The sequence below is a fragment of the Petromyzon marinus genome, chromosome 16, assembly GCF_048934315.1.
Source record: "Petromyzon marinus isolate PM22_M1 ecotype Great Lakes invasive population chromosome 16, UKy_Petmar_22M1.pri1.0, whole genome shotgun sequence".
In the NCBI taxonomy this organism is placed as follows: Eukaryota; Metazoa; Chordata; class Hyperoartia; order Petromyzontiformes; family Petromyzontidae; genus Petromyzon; species Petromyzon marinus.
The window spans coordinates 10,002,340-10,022,960 of record NC_133682.1 but is presented as its reverse complement, the minus strand read 5'-3'; positions in this window follow the sequence as shown (position 1 = coordinate 10,022,960).

Below are 20,621 nucleotides of genomic sequence, written 5' to 3'. Positions count from 1 at the left end.
TACTCATTGTGGCTACTAGGGGTTAGAGCTTGTGGGCTTACTCATTGTGGCTACTAGGGGGTTAGAGCTTGTGGGCTTACTCATTGTGGCTACTAGGGGTTAGCTTGTAGGCTTACTCATTGTGGCTACTAGGGTTAGAGCTTGTGGGCTTACTCATTGTGGCTACTAGGGGTTAGCTTGTGGGCTTACTCATTGTGGCTACTAGGGTTAGAGCTTGTGGGCTTACTCATTGTGGCTACTAGGGGGTTAGAGCTTGTGGGCTTACTCATTGTGGCTACTAGGGGTTAGAGCTTGTGGGCTTACTTATTGTGGATACTAGGGGTTAGAGCTTGTGGGCTTACTCATTGTGGCTACTAGGGGTTAGCTTGTGGGCTTACTCATTGTGGCTACTAGGGGTTAGAGCTTGTGGGCTTACTCATTGTGGCTAATAGGGGTTAGAGCTTGTGGGCTTACTCATTGTGGCTACTAGGGGTTAGAGCTTGTGGGCTTACTCATTGTGGCTACTAGGGTTAGAGCTTGCGGGCTTACTCCTTGTGGCTACTAGGGGTTAGAGCTTGTGGGCTTACTCATTGTGACTACTAGGGGTTAGAGCTTGTGGGCTTACTCATTGTGGCTACTAGGGTTAGAGCTTGCGGGCTTACTCCTTGTGGCTACTAGGGGTTAGAGCTTGTGGGCTTACTCATTGTGACTACTAGGGGTTAGAGCTTGTGGGCTTACTCATTGTGGCTACTAGGGGTTAGAGCTTGTGGGCTTTCTCATTGTGACTACTAGGGGTTAGAGCTTGTGGGATTACTCATTGTGGCTACTAGGGTTAGAGCTTGTGGGCTTACTCATTGTGGCTACTAGGGGTTAGAGCTTGTGGGCTTACTCACTGTGGCTACTAGGGGTTAGAGCTTGTGGGCTTACTCATGTAGGCTACTAGGGTTAGAGATTGTGGGCTTACTCATTGTGGCTACTAGGGGTTAGAGCTTGTGGGCTTACTCATTGTGGCTACTAGGGGTTAGAGCTTGTGGGCTTATTCCTTTTGGCTACTAGGGGTTAGAGCTTGTGGGCTTACTCATTGTGGCTACTAGGGGTTAGAGCTTGTGGGCTTACTCATTGTGGCTACTAGGGGTTAGAGCTTGTGGGCTTACTCATTGTGGCTACTAGGGGTTAGAGCTTGTGGGCTTACTCTTTGTGGCTACTAGGGTTAGAGCTTGTGGGCTTACTCATTGTGGCTACTAGGGGTTAGAGCCTGTGGGCTTACTCATTGTGGCTACTAGGGGTCAGCTTGTGGGCTTACTCATTGTGGCTACTAGGGGTTAGCTTATGTGCTTACTAGTTGTGGCTACTAGGGGTTAGCTTGTGGGATTACTCCTTGTGGCTACTAGGGATTAGAGATTGTGGGCTTACTCATTGTGACTACTAGGGGTTAGAGCTTGTGGGCTTTATACCAACACTGTGACTGAGACAAGTGCGCAGTGCGGGAAAGAGGCGCGGACGGAAGTGGTGAATAATAAAATAATGGGGGCGGGCCACGCGCCGACTCACCGCTCTCACCTCCTGCTGCTGCTGTGGGGCCCGGATCCATACAGGCCAAGAAACGGTACAGGTCCCCAGCCCCGGGGGGTTGGCGACCCCTGCCCTAGGGTACATGCTCGGTGGACCGGTCTGAGATGGAGACATTACAAATGTGATCAGAGTAAAAACATTTATATTAATAAAAAAAAATCATAATTGTATTATTAGCATATATTTTTTATTACCTCCAATGTGTAGGCTCCATTACTTATTTGCGCTCTCGGTTTGGCAGGAGGTCCCCATAATCGTTCTCACGAGCTCCGTTTTGTGTTTTTGGATCCAGGCTTAAATGGGTCGCCGAATGGGGATCGCACGGGAATTGTGGCCGATTATTTGGGTCACCCATAAGAGGTTTTTTTTGGGGTTAGATCGCGTAAATATTTACGCAATCCAACCCACAAAACCTCGTATGGATGATATTGGTCGCGAAAGCCTACGTGTGAAACTATTTGGGTCACGTCCGCCACCTCCACCCCCACCGAGGCCGTCGCTGGTTAGTAACCACACGGTGCAAGTGTAGAGACAGTGCGTGGACTAGCGGCCACGAGTGGTAACTACGGGTGTGGAAACAATGTAGGATTGCTACAGAGACAGTAAATACATATATATACACGTGCACATACGCGCACAGCGACTGGAAGGCGGAATAACCAGGCCAGGGGACAAGAGGAGAATGATCTGGAGGCTTCGGGAACCTGATAGGGAATTCGAGAAGAGGGCCGTGGCCAGGGGGTGGAGGATAAAAGTGTGTGTGGGGGGGGGGATGGGCGAGAATCGGGGTTCTGGTTTGTGGTGTGAGACGGGGTCATCGCTGTCGTCGCTATATCGTCAGTCGTGGCTCTGTCCTCAAGTCGCCTCGGCGCCATCGAGTCGAGGCTGTCAAGAGGTGGTGTTATGAATAAAGAAACCCTCCACACAGTGCGTGTCTCCGAAGTCACTGTGCAGGTAATGATCGGGGCGGGCCGCTGGCTTCGTAAGCGTGCAAGCTACTGGGACAAGGAGCAGGGTTAGAGGGGTGGAGAGCGGCGCTGTACGGGTAGCCTCCGTGTCCGATTAGCAACGGTTGGCCAACGTGCTGCGCGAAAGACGTCCAACGTAAATACACACGTGTAGTTTATAGACGAAGAGACACATCCCCCGCCGTGTAGCCCTGACAGGCTGCTGGGCGGGGGAGGGCTAGGGGCAAGTGCTGTTAGCGAGCGGCACCTACGAAAGGGTCGGCGCTTCTGCACGAGGGAGCGGTGTGGTCAGCACCACGCCCGGCCGCCTTTGTCTCCCCAGTGCCGGGTGTTAACACGTCACAGCAGGTAACTCGTTTTTAGGCCGAGTCGGACTAGGGGAGAGCGCAGGACCCCGTTCCCCCCCCCCCAAAAAAAACATCTTCTCTGACGTTGGTGGCCGTGAGCGTGATGCCGACTCGAGTCGCCGGGATCCTAGCGCAGTGCGCTAACTGCTGCCTCACCGCTCCGTGCAAGTAGTATAGACACACATCGAGTGGAAGTCGTGTGTTCGATCCCGACCCTGGCGCCTGCTGCTGTATATTTGGAGTCTGCGTGTCTCTCTCTCTCATCATCATCATCACGGTGGCTATGAGATGTTAACTACCTCGCCTGGTGTACAGGAGGCCGTGGGTTCGATCCCGACCCTGATGCCTGCTGCTGTGTATTTGGAGTCTGCGTGTCTCTCTCTCTCATCATCATCATCACGGTGGCTAGGAGATGTTAACTACCTCGCCAGGTATACAGGAGGTCGTGCGTTCGATCCCGACCCTGACGCTTGCTGCTGTATATTTGGAGTCTGCGTGTCTCTCTCTCATCATCATCATCACGGTGGCTAGGAGATGTTAACTACTTCGCCTGGTATACAGGAGTTCGTGGGTTCGATCCCGACCCTGACGCCTGCTGCTGTATATTTGGAGTCTGCGTGTCTCTCTCTCATCATCATCATCACGGTGGCTAGGAGATGTTAACTACTTCGCCTGGTATACAGGAGTTCGTGGGTTCGATCCCGACCCTGACGCCTGCTGCTGTGTATTTGGAGTCTGCGTGTCTCTCTCTCATCATCATCATCACGGTGGCTAGGAGATGTTAACTACTTCGCCTGGTATACAGGAGTTCGTGGGTTCGATCCCGACCCTGACGCCTGCTGCTGTATATTTGGAGTCTGCGTGTCTCTCTCTCATCATCATCATCACGGTGGCTAGGAGATGTTAACTACTTCGCCTGGTATACAGGAGTTCGTGGGTTCGATCCCGACCCTGACGCCTGCTGCTGTGTATTTGGAGTCTGCGTGTCTCTCTCTCTCCGTGGTCGCGTGGATTTTTCTCCGGGTCCTCCGGATTCCCCCCTCCACGTTTATAATCGACACCGCCACGTGTTTAGGGTATTCGGCAGCTGTAAATGTCCACCTGATGATGAGCTCACTTCGTTGGACTATCATTTGTGATGGGCCAGGTCGCTTTTGAAAAAGATCCGTGTAGCTCAGTAAGCGCCTTACCGGGGTTAAATATTGTTTTTAAAAAATGTGTGAGTTTGGGTTGTATCGAGAGTGGAGACGGAATAGCAGCCTAAGGCGTGAACGAAACACGCCTGAGAAGACCCCCATCGCGTCGAGATCACGGGGAAGAGGCCTTCATCCGGCAGTGGATAGCTCACGACCGCTGCTGCTGCTGCTGCAGCTGATGATGATGACGACGACGACGATGCAGATGAAGCCCCGTGAGACGACGACGAAGTGATGGGGTCACCTGGAGGCAAAGGTGGCCAGCGAGTCAACACGTGCCGTGCCCGGCGTCGTCACTTGCACACGCCGGGCGTGACATTGCGGAGCCGCCATTCGTAACTGCATTGTTCAAGCGGGGGGGGGGGGGGGGGGGTGGTCGGCGGGGTGGAAGGGGGTGGGATAGGCAAACGCAGGGAAACACAGAGGCTTTGTTTCGCGGCACACATCCCCCCCCCCCCCTACTCCGTAGGAGAATCACAAGTTAAATATTTGTCGCAGCAAAGCGAGCTGCAGATTCTGGAGCGCGGGGCCGAGCTGATAGTGCGTGCCCGGGCTGTCTGTCCCACTGATCCGCTCGACGCGAGGAGACGAGGGCTGTAAAAAACTTTCACACACACACACACATAGAGACCCCCACACACACACACACATAGAGACCCCCACACACACACACACGTAGAGACCCCCCCCCCACACACATAGAGACCCCCACACACACACACACGTAGAGACCCCCACACACACGTAGAGACCCCCCCACACACACACACGTAGAGACCCCACACACACGTAGAGACCCCCACACACACACACGTAGAGACACACACACACACACGTAGAGACCCCCACACACACACACGCACTCACCCACATAGAGACCCCCCCCCCCATACACACACACGCACGCGTGTGGATGATATATACAAAGATCACCCGCGCGGCCTTAACAGACTGTTGTGGATTTGCTCTCCAACACAGCGATGGCCACGTTCGGTTTATGTGACAAGACCTTTACTAGTCGGCTATGTCGGCGGGTTTAAGGACGCATTTTATATTAACGCGCTATAACCCAACACAAAAAGCCCCCCTATATTATGGATGATATTAGTCGCGAAAGCCGACGTGTTAAACTTAACAGATTGTTGGGGCAAGTGCTGTTCGCGGCGAGTGACACCGATGAAAAGGCCGGCACGGTACACGAGATGGTGGGTGGCCAGCACCACGCCCGGCCGCCTTTGTCTCCCACCGTATGAAAGAAGTGGCGATGTTTACGCAACGCACCGGGTGCTCATGGTTGGTCATGAGCGGGAATCGAACTCGGGTCGCCGGGTTTCAAGTGCGCAGCGCGCTAATCACTGCGCCACCGCTCCCCACACTCACACTCAGACACACACACACACACACAATCTCTCCCTCTCTCTCTCTCTCTCTCATTCCTTTCACACGCGCACTTGCGAACACTCATCCCCCGTATAAAGCGAAACACTCACACAATGTACTCACTCGACACTCACGCTCTGTCTCGCTCTCGTACACGCTCGCACGCAGGCACTCACTCCTTTGCACGCGCGCTCGCAAACACTCATCCCGTGGAGCCGCCCGCCCCATCGTCGAGAACCGCGGCCAAGAGCCCTTCTAGCCGCGGCCAATTTGGGTCAATCCCGGCAGGACGAGACCAAAAACAAGCACCAGGCGGAGCGGACGGAGCTGCGAGGAGCCATCGGCGAATCCATTCGATTTACGTCGGGGTTTTTTTTTTTTGGGCTTCGATTTGCGTCGCCTCGACCCCGGTACTGCGTCGTCCGTCCCGGCCCGTCTCGTTATACGTCGCCTCTCGGCCCCTCGCCTCCACCCACCTGCCCACTGCTACGACTGCTGCCCTGTAAAGTCGCTTCGACTTTACGTCGTTTCGATATTCGTCGTCGCACCTTTCAGGAATGCATCCCCGACCGGGGTATTGCTGTGTGTTATATATATATGTATGTATTTACATATTTACGTATTATATATTTTTTGCGTATTATATATTTATGTATTTCAACACCAAACGGTGGCGCAGGGGGAATGATTTCGATGCGCAGGGCGCGTGCTGCGAGTGTTTTGAGGAACGCGCGACAGCGATGGAGGGAGGTCAGCCAGGGGATCTGGGAAGGGCTCCAGGTGGAGGGACGGGAAGGAGCGGAGGGTCGCGCGCATGGAAGAGGAAGGGAGTGGCCGATGGAGAAGAGGTTGAGGCTTGAAGAGGGGAACGGAAGGAGGTTAAAGAGGCGGACTGCTTCATGTACAGGGGAAGTTGATTGTTTTTTTTTTCACAATAAAGTTTTTTTTTTGGGGGGGGGGGGGGTTATATCGCGTTATTTATAAATGTGTCGCAAACCCTCCACCACCCGACACGGCCAATCAGTAACAACAATGTGTCACGTTGACAAAAGACAAATAGTTCACCGCTTTTAGCCCACCGGTGTGTTGCAGAGTGAATCCACAACGTTTACAATTTTTTTAGTACTTTATTGAGTTTTTTTCTTTACAAATGTTCAAAACTGTTTTCCACGAACACATTACGTTCGAATGATTTTATTTTTAATTCAAGAGGTTTTTGTTTGTTTGTATTAAGCGTGCTGCTGTGTCGAACGTTCACCAATGTGATGCTTCACCGTCTCAATTCACTCCGGATTCTTGGTCGAGTTTTGCAAACAACAGATTTGAGGTGACCCCCTCCCCCCTTCCCCCCCCCCCCCCAAAAAAAAATAAAAATGTATTAATAATAGATGCAATGAACTAAAAGAATAAACGATTAAACTGTTTTCATGCCAGTGCTAGAATAAACGACAATAGGCCTACAGTATGTGTCCTGACTTTTGGGCCACCCTGTACACAGTACGTACTCAATATCCGCGGTATTCGTCATCAGCAACTCTGACCGATTGCAACAGCTTGTTGCTACCATCCACTCGACGTAGTCGGTGCCTCTGGATCTGCGCTCAGCAAAAACCGCGCTAGGAGGAATACAATTTAAAAAAAGTTGATGAATGAAAAGAAAATGCACGGCGGTAACCATGCTCGATCCGCCGCTGGACGAAGGTGTTCCGTCCTTGGGCTGCCGCCACAGATTGACTGAGCCACCCTCTTCACCCATCACCATCGTCCCTTTAAAGGCACCGTGACGCGTTCCCGGCACTAGCCCAATTGCCACATGAAACTTGAAGAGATTTTATTCTACCAGCGAAGGCCCCACTGAGTTATACAGCTCTCTGGTTTTTTTTGTTTTGTAGAAGCGACCTGGCCACAAAATGATCGCTCAACGAACGTGGTTTTATCATCACGTGGGCATTTATAGCGGACATATACTCTAAACGCGTGATGATGATTCTAAATGTGGAAAGGGAAAAGCAGAGGACCCGGAGAAAAATCCACGCGACCACGGGGAGAAAGAGACACGCAAACTGCAAATACAAAGCAGGATTCAGGGTCGGGATCGAACACACGACCTCCTGCGTACCAGGCGAGGTAGTTAACATCTCCTAGCCACCGTGATGATGATGATGATTAGAGAAATGGAGAGACGCAAACACCAAATATGCAGCAGGCGTCAGGGTCGGGATCGAACCCACGCATACTGCGTACCGGGCGAGGCATTTTAATTCTCCTAGCCACCGCGACTTCATTCACAAAAATATTCGGTGCGGCGTTTCTACCCTGCGCTGAACTCATGCAGTGGAAGTAAGAGGAGGGACAGTGAATACACACAGCCATGATGAATACACACAGCCATGGTGAATACACCCAGCCCTGGTGAATACACAAAGCCCTGGTGAATACACACAGCCCTGGTGAATACACACAGCCATGGTAAATACACACAGCCATGGTGAATACACACAGCCATGGTGAATACACACAGCCCTGGTGGATACACACGGCCATGGTGAATACACACAGCCCTGATGAATACACACAGCCATTGTGAATACATACAACCCTGGTGAATACACACAGCCCTGGTGAATACACACAGCACTGGTGAATACACAAAGGCCTGGTGGATACACACAGCCATGGTGAATACACACAGCCCTGCTGGATACACACAGCCATGGTGAATACAGCAAGCCATGATGAATACACACAGTCATGGTGAATACACACAGCCCTGGTGGATACACACAGCCATGGTGAGTACACGCAGCTATGGTGAATACACACAGCCATGGTAAATACACACAGCCAGGATAAATACACACAGCCCTGGAGAATACACCCAGCCCTGGTGAATACATACAGCCATTGTGAATAGACCCAGCCCTGGTGAATACACACAGCCCTGGTGAATACACAATGCCATTGTAAATACACACAGCCCTGGTGAATACACACAGCCCTGGTGAATACACACAGCCCTGATGAATACACACAGCCATTGTGAATACACACAACCCTGGTGAATACACACAGCCCTGGTGAATACACACAGCCCTGGTGAATACACACAGCCATGGTGAATACACACAGCCGTGGTGAATACACACAGCCATGGTGAATACACACAGCCAAGGTGAAGACACACAGCCCTAGTGAATACACACAGGCATGGTGAATACACACAGCCATGGTGAATACACACTGCCATGGTGAATATACACAGCCCTAGAGAATACACACAGCCAAGGTGAATACACACAGCCCTGGTGAATAGACACAGCCATGGTGAATTCACACAGCCCTTGTGAATAGACACAGCCATGGTGAATAGACACAGCCATGGTGAATACACACAGGCATGGGAAATACACACAGCCATGGTGAATACACCCATCCAAGATGAATACACCCAGCCCTGATGAATACACAGAGCCATTGTGAATACATACAGCCCTGGTGAATACACACAGCCATGGTGAATACACCCAGCCATGGTGAATACACACAGTCCTGGTGAATACACCAAGCCATGATGAATACACACAGCTCTGGTGAATACACACAGACCTGGTGATTACACACGGCCAATGTGAAGAGACCCAGCCATGGTGAATGCACACAGCCCTGGTGAATGCACACAGCCGTGGTGAATACACACAGCCGTGGTGAATACACATAGCCATGGTGAATACACACAGCCCTAGAGAATACACACATCCAAGGTGAATACACACAGCCCTGTTGAATAGACACAACCATGGTGAATACATACAGGCATGGGAAATACACACAGCCATGGTGAATACACCCATCCAAGATGAATACACCCAGCCCTGATGAATACACAGAGCCATTGTGAATACACACAGCCCTGGTGAATGCACACAGCCATGGTGAATACACCCAGCCCTGGTGAATACACAGAGTCCTGGCGAATACACCAAACCATGATGAATACACACAGCCTTGGTGAATACACACAGGCATGGTGAATACACACAGCCATTGGGAATACACGCAGCCATGGTGAATACACACAACCCTGGTGAATACACACAGCCATAGTGAATACACACAGCCATGGTGGATACACACAGCCCTGGTGAATACACACGGAAATGGTGAATACACACAGCCCTGGCAAATACACACAGCTCTGGTGAATACACCCAGCCCTAGTGAATACACCCAGCTCGGATGAATACACCCAGTCCTGGTGAATACACCCAGCCCTGGTGAATACACACAGCCCTGGTGAATAGACACAGCCATGGTGAATACACACAGGCATGGTGAATACACACAGCCATGGTGAATACACCCATCCATGATGAATACCCACAGACCTGGTGAAAACAAACAGCCCTGGTGAATACACACAGCCGTGGTGAATACACACAGCCCTGGTGAATACACCCAGCCCTGTTGAATGCACACAGCCCCGGTGAATACACCCAGCCCTGGTGAATACACCAAGCCATGATGAATACACACAGCACTGGTGAATACACAGAGCCATTGTGAATATACACAGCCCTGGTGAATACACACAGTCCTGGTGAAGACACACAGCTCTGGTGAATAGACACAGCTCTGGTGAATACACACAGGCATGGGAAATACACACAGCCATGGAGAATACACCCATATAAGATGAATACACCCAGCCCTGATGAATACACACAGCCATTGTGAATACACACAGCCCTGGTGAATACAAACAGTGCTGGTGAATACACCAAGCCATGGTGAATACACACAGTCCTGGTGAATACACACAGCCATGGTGAATACACCAAACCATGGTGAATACACCCAGCCCTGGTGAATACACCCAGCCCTGGTGAATACACCAAGCCATGGTGAATACACCCAGCCCTGGTGAATACAAACAGTGCTGGTGAATACACCAAGCAATGGTGAATACACACAGTCCTGGTGAATACACACAGTCCTGGTGAATACACACAGCCATGGTGAATACACCCAGCTCTGGTAAATACACACAGTCCTGGTGAATACACCAAGCCATGGTGAATACACAAAGGCATGGTGAATACACACAGCCATTGTAAATACACCAAGCCATAATGAATACAAACTGCCCTGGTGAATACACACAGGCATGGTGAATACACACAGCCATAGTGAATGCACACAGCCATGGTGAATACACACCGCCCTGGTGAATACACACAGCCATGGAGAATACACACAGCCCTGGTAAATACACACAGCCCTGGTGAATACACCCAGCCCTGGTGAATACACCCAGCCCGGGAGAATACACACAGCCCTGGTGAATACACACAGCGCTGGTGAATACACCCAGCCCGGGAGAATAGACACAGCCATGGGGAATACACACAGCCATGGTGAATACACCCAGCCATGGTGAATACACACAGTCCTGGTGAATACACCAAGCCATGATGAATACACACAGCTCTGGTGAATACACACAGACCTGGTGATTACACACGGCCAATGTGAAGAGACCCAGCCATGGTGAATGCACACAGCCCTGGTGAATGCACACAGCCGTGGTGAATACACACAGCCGTGGTGAATACACATAGCCATGGTGAATACACACAGCCCTAGAGAATACACACATCCAAGGTGAATACACACAGCCCTGTTGAATAGACACAACCATGGTGAATACATACAGGCATGGGAAATACACACAGCCATGGTGAATACACCCATCCAAGATGAATACACCCAGCCCTGATGAATACACAGAGCCATTGTGAATACACACAGCCCTGGTGAATGCACACAGCCATGGTGAATACACCCAGCCCTGGTGAATACACAGAGTCCTGGCGAATACACCAAACCATGATGAATACACACAGCCTTGGTGAATACACACAGGCATGGTGAATACACACAGCCATTGGGAATACACGCAGCCATGGTGAATACACACAACCCTGGTGAATACACACAGCCATAGTGAATACACACAGCCATGGTGGATACACACAGCCCTGGTGAATACACACGGAAATGGTGAATACACACAGCCCTGGCAAATACACACAGCTCTGGTGAATACACCCAGCCCTAGTGAATACACCCAGCTCGGATGAATACACCCAGTCCTGGTGAATACACCCAGCCCTGGTGAATACACACAGCCCTGGTGAATAGACACAGCCATGGTGAATACACACAGGCATGGTGAATACACACAGCCATGGTGAATACACCCATCCATGATGAATACCCACAGACCTGGTGAAAACAAACAGCCCTGGTGAATACACACAGCCGTGGTGAATACACACAGCCCTGGTGAATACACCCAGCCCTGTTGAATGCACACAGCCCCGGTGAATACACCCAGCCCTGGTGAATACACCAAGCCATGATGAATACACACAGCACTGGTGAATACACAGAGCCATTGTGAATATACACAGCCCTGGTGAATACACACAGTCCTGGTGAAGACACACAGCTCTGGTGAATAGAAACAGCTCTGGTGAATACACACAGGCATGGGAAATACACACAGCCATGGAGAATACACCCATATAAGATGAATACACCCAGCCCTGATGAATACACACAGCCATTGTGAATACACACAGCCCTGGTGAATACAAACAGTGCTGGTGAATACACCAAGCCATGGTGAATACACACAGTCCTGGTGAATACACACAGCCATGGTGAATACACCAAACCATGGTGAATACACCCAGCCCTGGTGAATACACCCAGCCCTGGTGAATACACCAAGCCATGGTGAATACACCCAGCCCTGGTGAATACAAACAGTGCTGGTGAATACACCAAGCAATGGTGAATACACACAGTCCTGGTGAATACACACAGTCCTGGTGAATACACACAGCCATGGTGAATACACCCAGCTCTGGTAAATACACACAGTCCTGGTGAATACACCAAGCCATGGTGAATACACAAAGGCATGGTGAATACACACAGCCATTGTAAATACACCAAGCCATAATGAATACAAACTGCCCTGGTGAATACACACAGGCATGGTGAATACACACAGCCATAGTGAATGCACACAGCCATGGTGAATACACACCGCCCTGGTGAATACACACAGCCATGGAGAATACACACAGCCCTGGTAAATACACACAGCCCTGGTGAATACACCCAGCCCTGGTGAATACACCCAGCCCGGGAGAATACACACAGCCCTGGTGAATACACACAGCGCTGGTGAATACACCCAGCCCGGGAGAATAGACACAGCCATGGGGAATACACACAGCCATGGTGAATACACACAGCGCTGGTGAATACACCCAGCCCGGGAGAATAGACACAGCCATGGGGAATACACACAGCCATGGTGAATACACCCATCCCTGGTGAATACACAGCCATGGGGAATATACACAGCCCTGGTGAATACACACAGCCCTGTTGAATACACCCAGCCCTCATGAATACACGCAGCCCTGGTGAATACCCACAGCCCTGGTGAATACACACAGGCATGGTGAATAGACACAGCCATGGTGAATACACACAGGCATGGTGAATACACACAGCCATGGTGAATACACACAGCCCTGGTGAATACACACAGCCCTGGTGAATACACACAGCCCTGGGGAATACACCCAATCCTGGTGAATACACCCAGCCCTGGTGAATACACACAGCCCTGGAGAATACACACAGGCATGGTGAATACACACAGGCATGGTGAATACACACAGCCATGGTGAATACACACAGCCATGGTGAATACACGCAGCCATGGTGAATACACACAGCCGTGGTGAATACACGTAGCCCTGGTGAATACACACAGCCATGGTGAATACACACAGCCATGGTGAATACACACAGCCATGGTGAATACACGCAGCCATGGTGAATACACACAGCCGTGGTGAATACACACAACCCTGGTGAATACACACAGCCATGGTGAATACACACAACCCTGGTGAATACACGTAGCCCTGGAGAATAGATACAGCCATGGTGAATACACATAGCCATGGTGAATACACTCAGCCATGGTGAATACACACAGCCAGGGTGAATACACATAGCCATGGTGAATACACACAGTCCTGGTGAATACACACAGCCATGGTGAAGACACCCAGCCATGGTGAATACACCCAGCCCTGGTGAATACACTCAGCCATTATGAATACACACAGCCATGATGAATATACTCAGCCATGGTGAAAACACCCAGCGATGGTGAATACACACAGCCCTTGTGAATACATCCAGCCCTGGTGAATATACACAGCCCTAGTGAATACACACAGCCGTGGTGAATACACACAGCCCTAGTGAATACACACAGCCGTGGTGAATACACACAGCCATGGTGAATACACACAGCCCTAGAGAATACACACAGCCCTAGTGAATACACCCATCCAAGATGAATACACCCAGCCCTGATGAATACACAGAGCCATTGTGAATACATACAGCCCTGGTGAATACACACAGCCATGGTGAATACACCCAGCCATGGTGAATACACACAGTCCTGGTGAATACACCAAGCCATGATGAATACACACAGCTCTGGTGAATACACACAGACCTGGTGATTACACACGGCCAATGTGAAGGGACCCAGCCATGGTGAATGCACACAGCCCTGGTGAATGCACACAGCCGTGGTGAATACACACAGCCGTGGTGAATACACATAGCCATGGTGAATACACACAGCCCTAGAGAATACACACATCCAAGGTGAATACACACAGCCCTGTTGAATAGACACAACCATGGTGAATACATACAGGCATGGGAAATACACACAGCCATGGTGAATACACCCATCCAAGATGAATACACCCAGCCCTGATGAATACACAGAGCCATTGTGAATACACACAGCCCTGGTGAATGCACACAGCCATGGTGAATACACCCAGCCCTGGTGAATACACAGAGTCCTGGCGAATACACCAAGCCATGATGAATACACACAGCCTTGGTGAATACACACAGGCATGGTGAATACACACAGCCATTGGGAATACACGCAGCCATGGTGAATACACACAACCCTGGTGAATACACACAGCCATAGTGAATACACACAGCCATGGTGGATACACACAGCCCTGGTGAATACACACGGAAATGGTGAATACACACAGCCCTGGCAAATACACACAGCCCTGGTGAATACACCCAGCCCTAGTGAATACACCCAGCTCGGATGAATACACCCAGTCCTGGTGAATACACCCAGCCCTGGTGAATACACACAGCCCTGGTGAATAGACACAGCCATGGTGAATACACACAGGCATGGTGAATACACACAGCCATGGTGAATACACCCATCCATGATGAATACCCACAGACCTGGTGAAAACAAACAGCCCTGGTGAATACACACAGCCGTGGTGAATACACACAGCCCTGGTGAATACACCCAGCCCTGTTGAATGCACACAGCCCCGGTGAATACACCCAGCCCTGGTGAATACACCAAGCCATGATGAATACACACAGCACTGGTGAATACACAGAGCCATTGTGAATATACACAGCCCTGGTGAATACACACAGTCCTGGTGAAGACACACAGCTCTGGTGAATAGACACAGCTCTGGTGAATACACACAGGCATGGGAAATACACACAGCCATGGAGAATACACCCATATAAGATGAATACACCCAGCCCTGATGAATACACACAGCCATTGTGAATACACACAGCCATGGTGAATACAAACAGTGCTGGTGAATACACCAAGCCATGGTGAATACACACAGTCCTGGTGAATACACACAGCCATGGTGAATACACCAAACCATGGTGAATACACCCAGCCCTGGTGAATACACCCAGCCCTGGTGAATACACCAAGCCATGGTGCATACACCCAGCCCTGGTGAATACAAACAGTGCTGGTGAATACACCAAGCAATGGTGAATACACACAGTCCTGGTGAATACACACAGTCCTGGTGAATACACACAGCCATGGTGAATACACCCAGCCCTGGTAAATACACACAGTCCTGGTGAATACACCAAGCCATGGTGAATACACAAAGGCATGGTGAATACACACAGCCATTGTAAATACACCAAGCCATAATGAATACAAACTGCCCTGGTGAATACACACAGGCATGGTGAATACACACAGCCATAGTGAATGCACACAGCCATGGTGAATACACACCGCCCTGGTGAATACACACAGCCATGGAGAATACACACAGCCCTGGTAAATACACACAGCCCTGGTGAATACACCCAGCCCTGGTGAATACACCCAGCCCGGGAGAATACACACAGCCCTGGTGAATACACACAGCGCTGGTGAATACACCCAGCCCGGGAGAATAGACACAGCCATGGGGAATACACACAGCCATGGTGAATACACACAGCGCTGGTGAATACACCCAGCCCGGGAGAATAGACACAGCCATGGGGAATACACACAGCCATGGTGAATACACCCATCCCTGGTGAATACACAGCCATGGGGAATATACACAGCCCTGGTGAATACACACAGCCCTGTTGAATACACCCAGCCCTCATGAATACACGCAGCCCTGGTGAATACCCACAGCCCTGGTGAATACACACAGGCATGGTGAATAGACACAGCCATGGTGAATACACACAGGCATGGTGAATACACACAGCCATGGTGAATACACACAGCCCTGGTGAATACACACAGCCCTGGTGAATACACACAGCCCTGGGGAATACACCCAATCCTGGTGAATACACCCAGCCCTGGTGAATACACACAGCCCTGGAGAATACACACAGGCATGGTGAATACACACAGGCATGGTGAATACACACAGCCATGGTGAATACACACAGCCATGGTGAATACACGCAGCCATGGTGAATACACACAGCCGTGGTGAATACACACAACCCTGGTGAATACACACAGCCATGGTGAATACACACAACCCTGGTGAATACACGTAGCCCTGGAGAATAGATACAGCCATGGTGAATACACATAGCCATGGTGAATACACTCAGCCATGGTGAATACACACAGCCAGGGTGAATACACATAGCCATGGTGAATACACACAGTCCTGGTGAATACACACAGCCATGGTGAAGACACCCAGCCATGGTGAATACACCCAGCCCTGGTGAATACACTCAGCCATTATGAATACACACAGCCATGATGAATATACTCAGCCATGGTGAAAACACCCAGCGATGGTGAATACACACAGCCCTTGTGAATACATCCAGCCCTGGTGAATATACACAGCCCTAGTGAATACACACAGCCGTGGTGAATACACACAGCCCTAGTGAATACACACAGCCGTGGTGAATACACACAGCCATGGTGAATACACACAGCCCTAGAGAATACACACAGCCCTAGTGAATACACTCAGCCCTGGTGAATACACACAGCCCTGGTGAATACACACAGCCATGGGGAATACACGCAGTCCTGGTGAATATACCCAGCCCTGGTGAATACACGCTGCCCTGGTGAAAACACCCAGCCCTGGTGAATACACACAGCCCTGGTGAATACACACAGCCCTGGTGAATACACACAGCCCTGGTGAATACACATAGCCCTGGTAAATACACACAGCCCTGGTGAATACACCCAGCCCTGGTGAATACACCCAGCCCTGGTGAATACACACAGCCCTGGTGAATACATGCAGCCCCGGTGAATACCCACAGCCCCGGTGAATACACACAGCCCTGGTGAATACACACAGCCCTGGTGAATACACACAGCCCTGGTGAATACACCCAACCCTGGTGAATACACACAGCCCTGGTGAATACACACAGCCATGGTGAATACACGCAGTCCTGCTGAATACACACAGCCCTGGTGAAAACACCCAGCCCTGTTGAATACACACAGCCCTGGTGAAAACACCCAGCCCTGTTGAATACACACAGCCCTGGTTAATACACACATCCCTGGTTATCACCTGTAGCCACTCTGACGGTACGAATGAGACTACTAACGAACATACTGCACCAGGCAGATTACGTAGAATAGACAGACAGTAATAAAAAAAAAACTACTAGACTTTATTTCATTCATTTAACAAGCTATGGCCCACTGAGCTGTGGTTAAAGCGCTAAATAAGATAAGATGCTGCTCTTTTCAGAAGCGACCCGGCCACCAATAATAGCTCAACGAAGTGGCATATCCACGCGAAAATTTACAGCAGCCAAATACTCTAAACGCGTGATATAGTTTCTAATCGTGGAGAGGGGTCTGTGGTTGTGCGCCTTGGTGTCCCTGCTGTCCCAAAGGCAAAGGTAGCAAGGGAAAGTTGGTAAAACCGCCTTGTAGACCCATCAGGAATGCCATCATTTTGAAGTCTCCGATGACCTCCCAGCCATACTCATCAAACTTCAAGGCGCCCAGCAAGGTCTTGATGCTGTTGTAATCCTCTTTGAGGTGCACCGAGTGAGCCAGGAGAAGAGACGGGTACTTGTTACCATTATGGAGCAGCACGGCTTTGAGGCTCCTGGAAGAGCTGTCAATGAAGAGGCGCCACTCATTTTGGTGACAGGCGATTCCGATTGCCTCGAACAGACTGGTCACATTGTGGCAGAAGCAGAGCCCATCTTGACGGGTGATGAAGCTGCAAAAAGGTTGGTGACGCTTCCTCTGATCTGCGACTTTCACACTTGCATCCAACAAGTTCCACTGCTTGAGCCTAGACGTCAAAAGCTCGGCATTGCACTTGGTGAGTCCAAGATCTCTGATCAAGTCGTTGAGGTCTTTTTGGTTGGGGTAGTATGGGTTTCTCTCCTCAGCTCCACCTCTGAAATTGTCACCTGGATCTACAACGTCTTCCTCGCTCTCTGACTTGCTGCTCTCTTCTAAAGACGGATGCTCTCTCTCCGGAGGAATGGGTACGGGGAGCTCATGGCAGTGTGGCACCGGGGCGATGGATGAAGGAAGGTCCGGATACGTGATAGCAGGTGCATTCTTGCCAGTCCGACGTTTGGAAGGGTCCACCATGCAGAAGTAGCAGTTGCTTGAGTGGTCAGTGGGTTATCGCTAAATTCTCGGGATAGCGAACTTCATGGCTCTCTTTTCCCCGCTGTACCATCCAACAAAAACACATTTATTTCAAACATTACTAATATGTATGAGATTCTCGCAACATTTTTCATATGTTAAATATGTTTTCAATAGCATTTAAAATTGTAATACATTTTAAAATTAAAAACTTTTTTTAAATTTGATCAATTTTATCTCATTTCAAAACGTTAAATTCCGAGCAACAATTGTCCATCTTACCTTCCAGAGTTTTTTTTTGCATTGCTCGCAGGTGAAATGAGGTGCCCAGGGTTAGTCTTGTTCCCCGACAGGCATGCCGAAATATGCGTTGTAGGCCTCGCACATCTTAGCAGATGCTTCCACAGAGCGCTTTTTCGCTCGTGTCTTCATAAATTGGCCGCACACGTAACAAAATGCGTCTGCCGGATGCTTGCAGCCTCTTGATGCCATCTCAGAAAAGTGCAGATTTGTATTAACCGCATTATCAGCTTTGGGGGGTGCGCCAATCGGTCAGGTGGGGTCCCCCCCAATATTTGATTTGTCTCGCGCGGTCCCACCTAGAGGCTATTGTGATATCGCGGGCTCCTCTTGCCTCATCACATCGTCGTCGTTACGCTCACGGTCTCGAACATTTAACGCTGTAGGGAGCGCCCCCGTCTTCGCAAAGTGCAGCCACTAAAGCTTCGCAGTGACCTCTTTTCAACATCACGTTCCCGCTCGAATAGAAAAATAAAATAAAACGTGAAACGTAAGTGAAAGCATTCTCATGAAAATATATGAATGTCAACCGCGTTTTAAATAAGTTGTTGTTGAAAACAAATCTCATGGTGGTTGTCAAGGAGGTGGGAGGGGGGTGGTGGGGGGGGGGGCAACTCGTAGCTTTGGCCACCCGGGAGGACAGAGCCAAGGCACCCGCGTGCCCCGCCACGCTCGTTACACGACTGCCTGAACATTCCAGGCGCTGTCCCGACACCTCAGTGACACTGCCCGAAACTTTAGGGATGGAGCGGTGGCGCAGCGGTGAGTGGTGGCCAGAGGTTAACTACCTCGCCTGGTACACAGGAGGTCGTGGGTTCGATCCCTGGACAGTGATGTCTGCTGCTGTATATTTGGAGTTTGCGTGTCTCTCTCTCATCATCATCATCATCATCACGGTGGCTAGGAGATGTTAACTACCTCGCCTGGTACGCAGGGGGTCGTGGGTTCGATCCCGACCCTGACGCCTGCTGCTGTATATTTGGAGTTTGCGTGTCTCTCTCTCTCATCATCATCATCAGGGTGGCTAGGAGATGTTAACTCCCTCGCCTGGTACGCAGGAGGTCGTGGGTTCGATCCCGACCCTGACGCCTGCTGCTGTGTATTTGGAGTTTGCGTGTCTCTCTCTCTCTCATTATCATCACGGTGGCTACGAGATGTTAACTACCTCGCCTGGTACGCAAGAGGTCGTGGGTTCCATCCCGACCCTGACGCCTGCTGCTGTATATTTGGAGTTTGCGTGTCTCTCTCTCTCATCATCATCATCACGGTGGCTAGGAGATGTTAACTACCTCGCCTGGTATGAAGAAGATCGTGGATTCAATCCAGACCCTGACGCCTGCTGTATATTTGGAATTTATGTCTCTCTCTCTCTCTCTCTCTTTCTCCCTTGGTCACGTGGATTTTTCTCCGGGTCCTCCGGTTTTTCCCTCCACACTTAGAATGGACATCACGCGCTTTGGAGGATTTGGCTGCTGTACATTTCCAGGTGATGAGCCACTTCGTTGAGCGATCATTTGTGGTGGTCGGGCCGCTTCTAAAAAAAAATAGCTACGCAGCTCAGTGGGGCCTTGCCTGGTAAAAAAAAAAAATAATTTAATTTTAGCCTGCCGCGAAATTAACCCCGGCAACGCGAGTTCGATTCCAGACCGAGTGACATCTGAACCGTCGCCTCGGCAGCCACCCGAAACCTCTCTTCGCCGACCCGCGTTTGATAATCGTGGTGAAGTATGTCAAAACAGGCCCAAAAACATTCATCCAGCAGTGGATTTACCAAGGTGGCTGAACGTGATTTAACTTTAAACTTGGTTCGAAGCTTTTG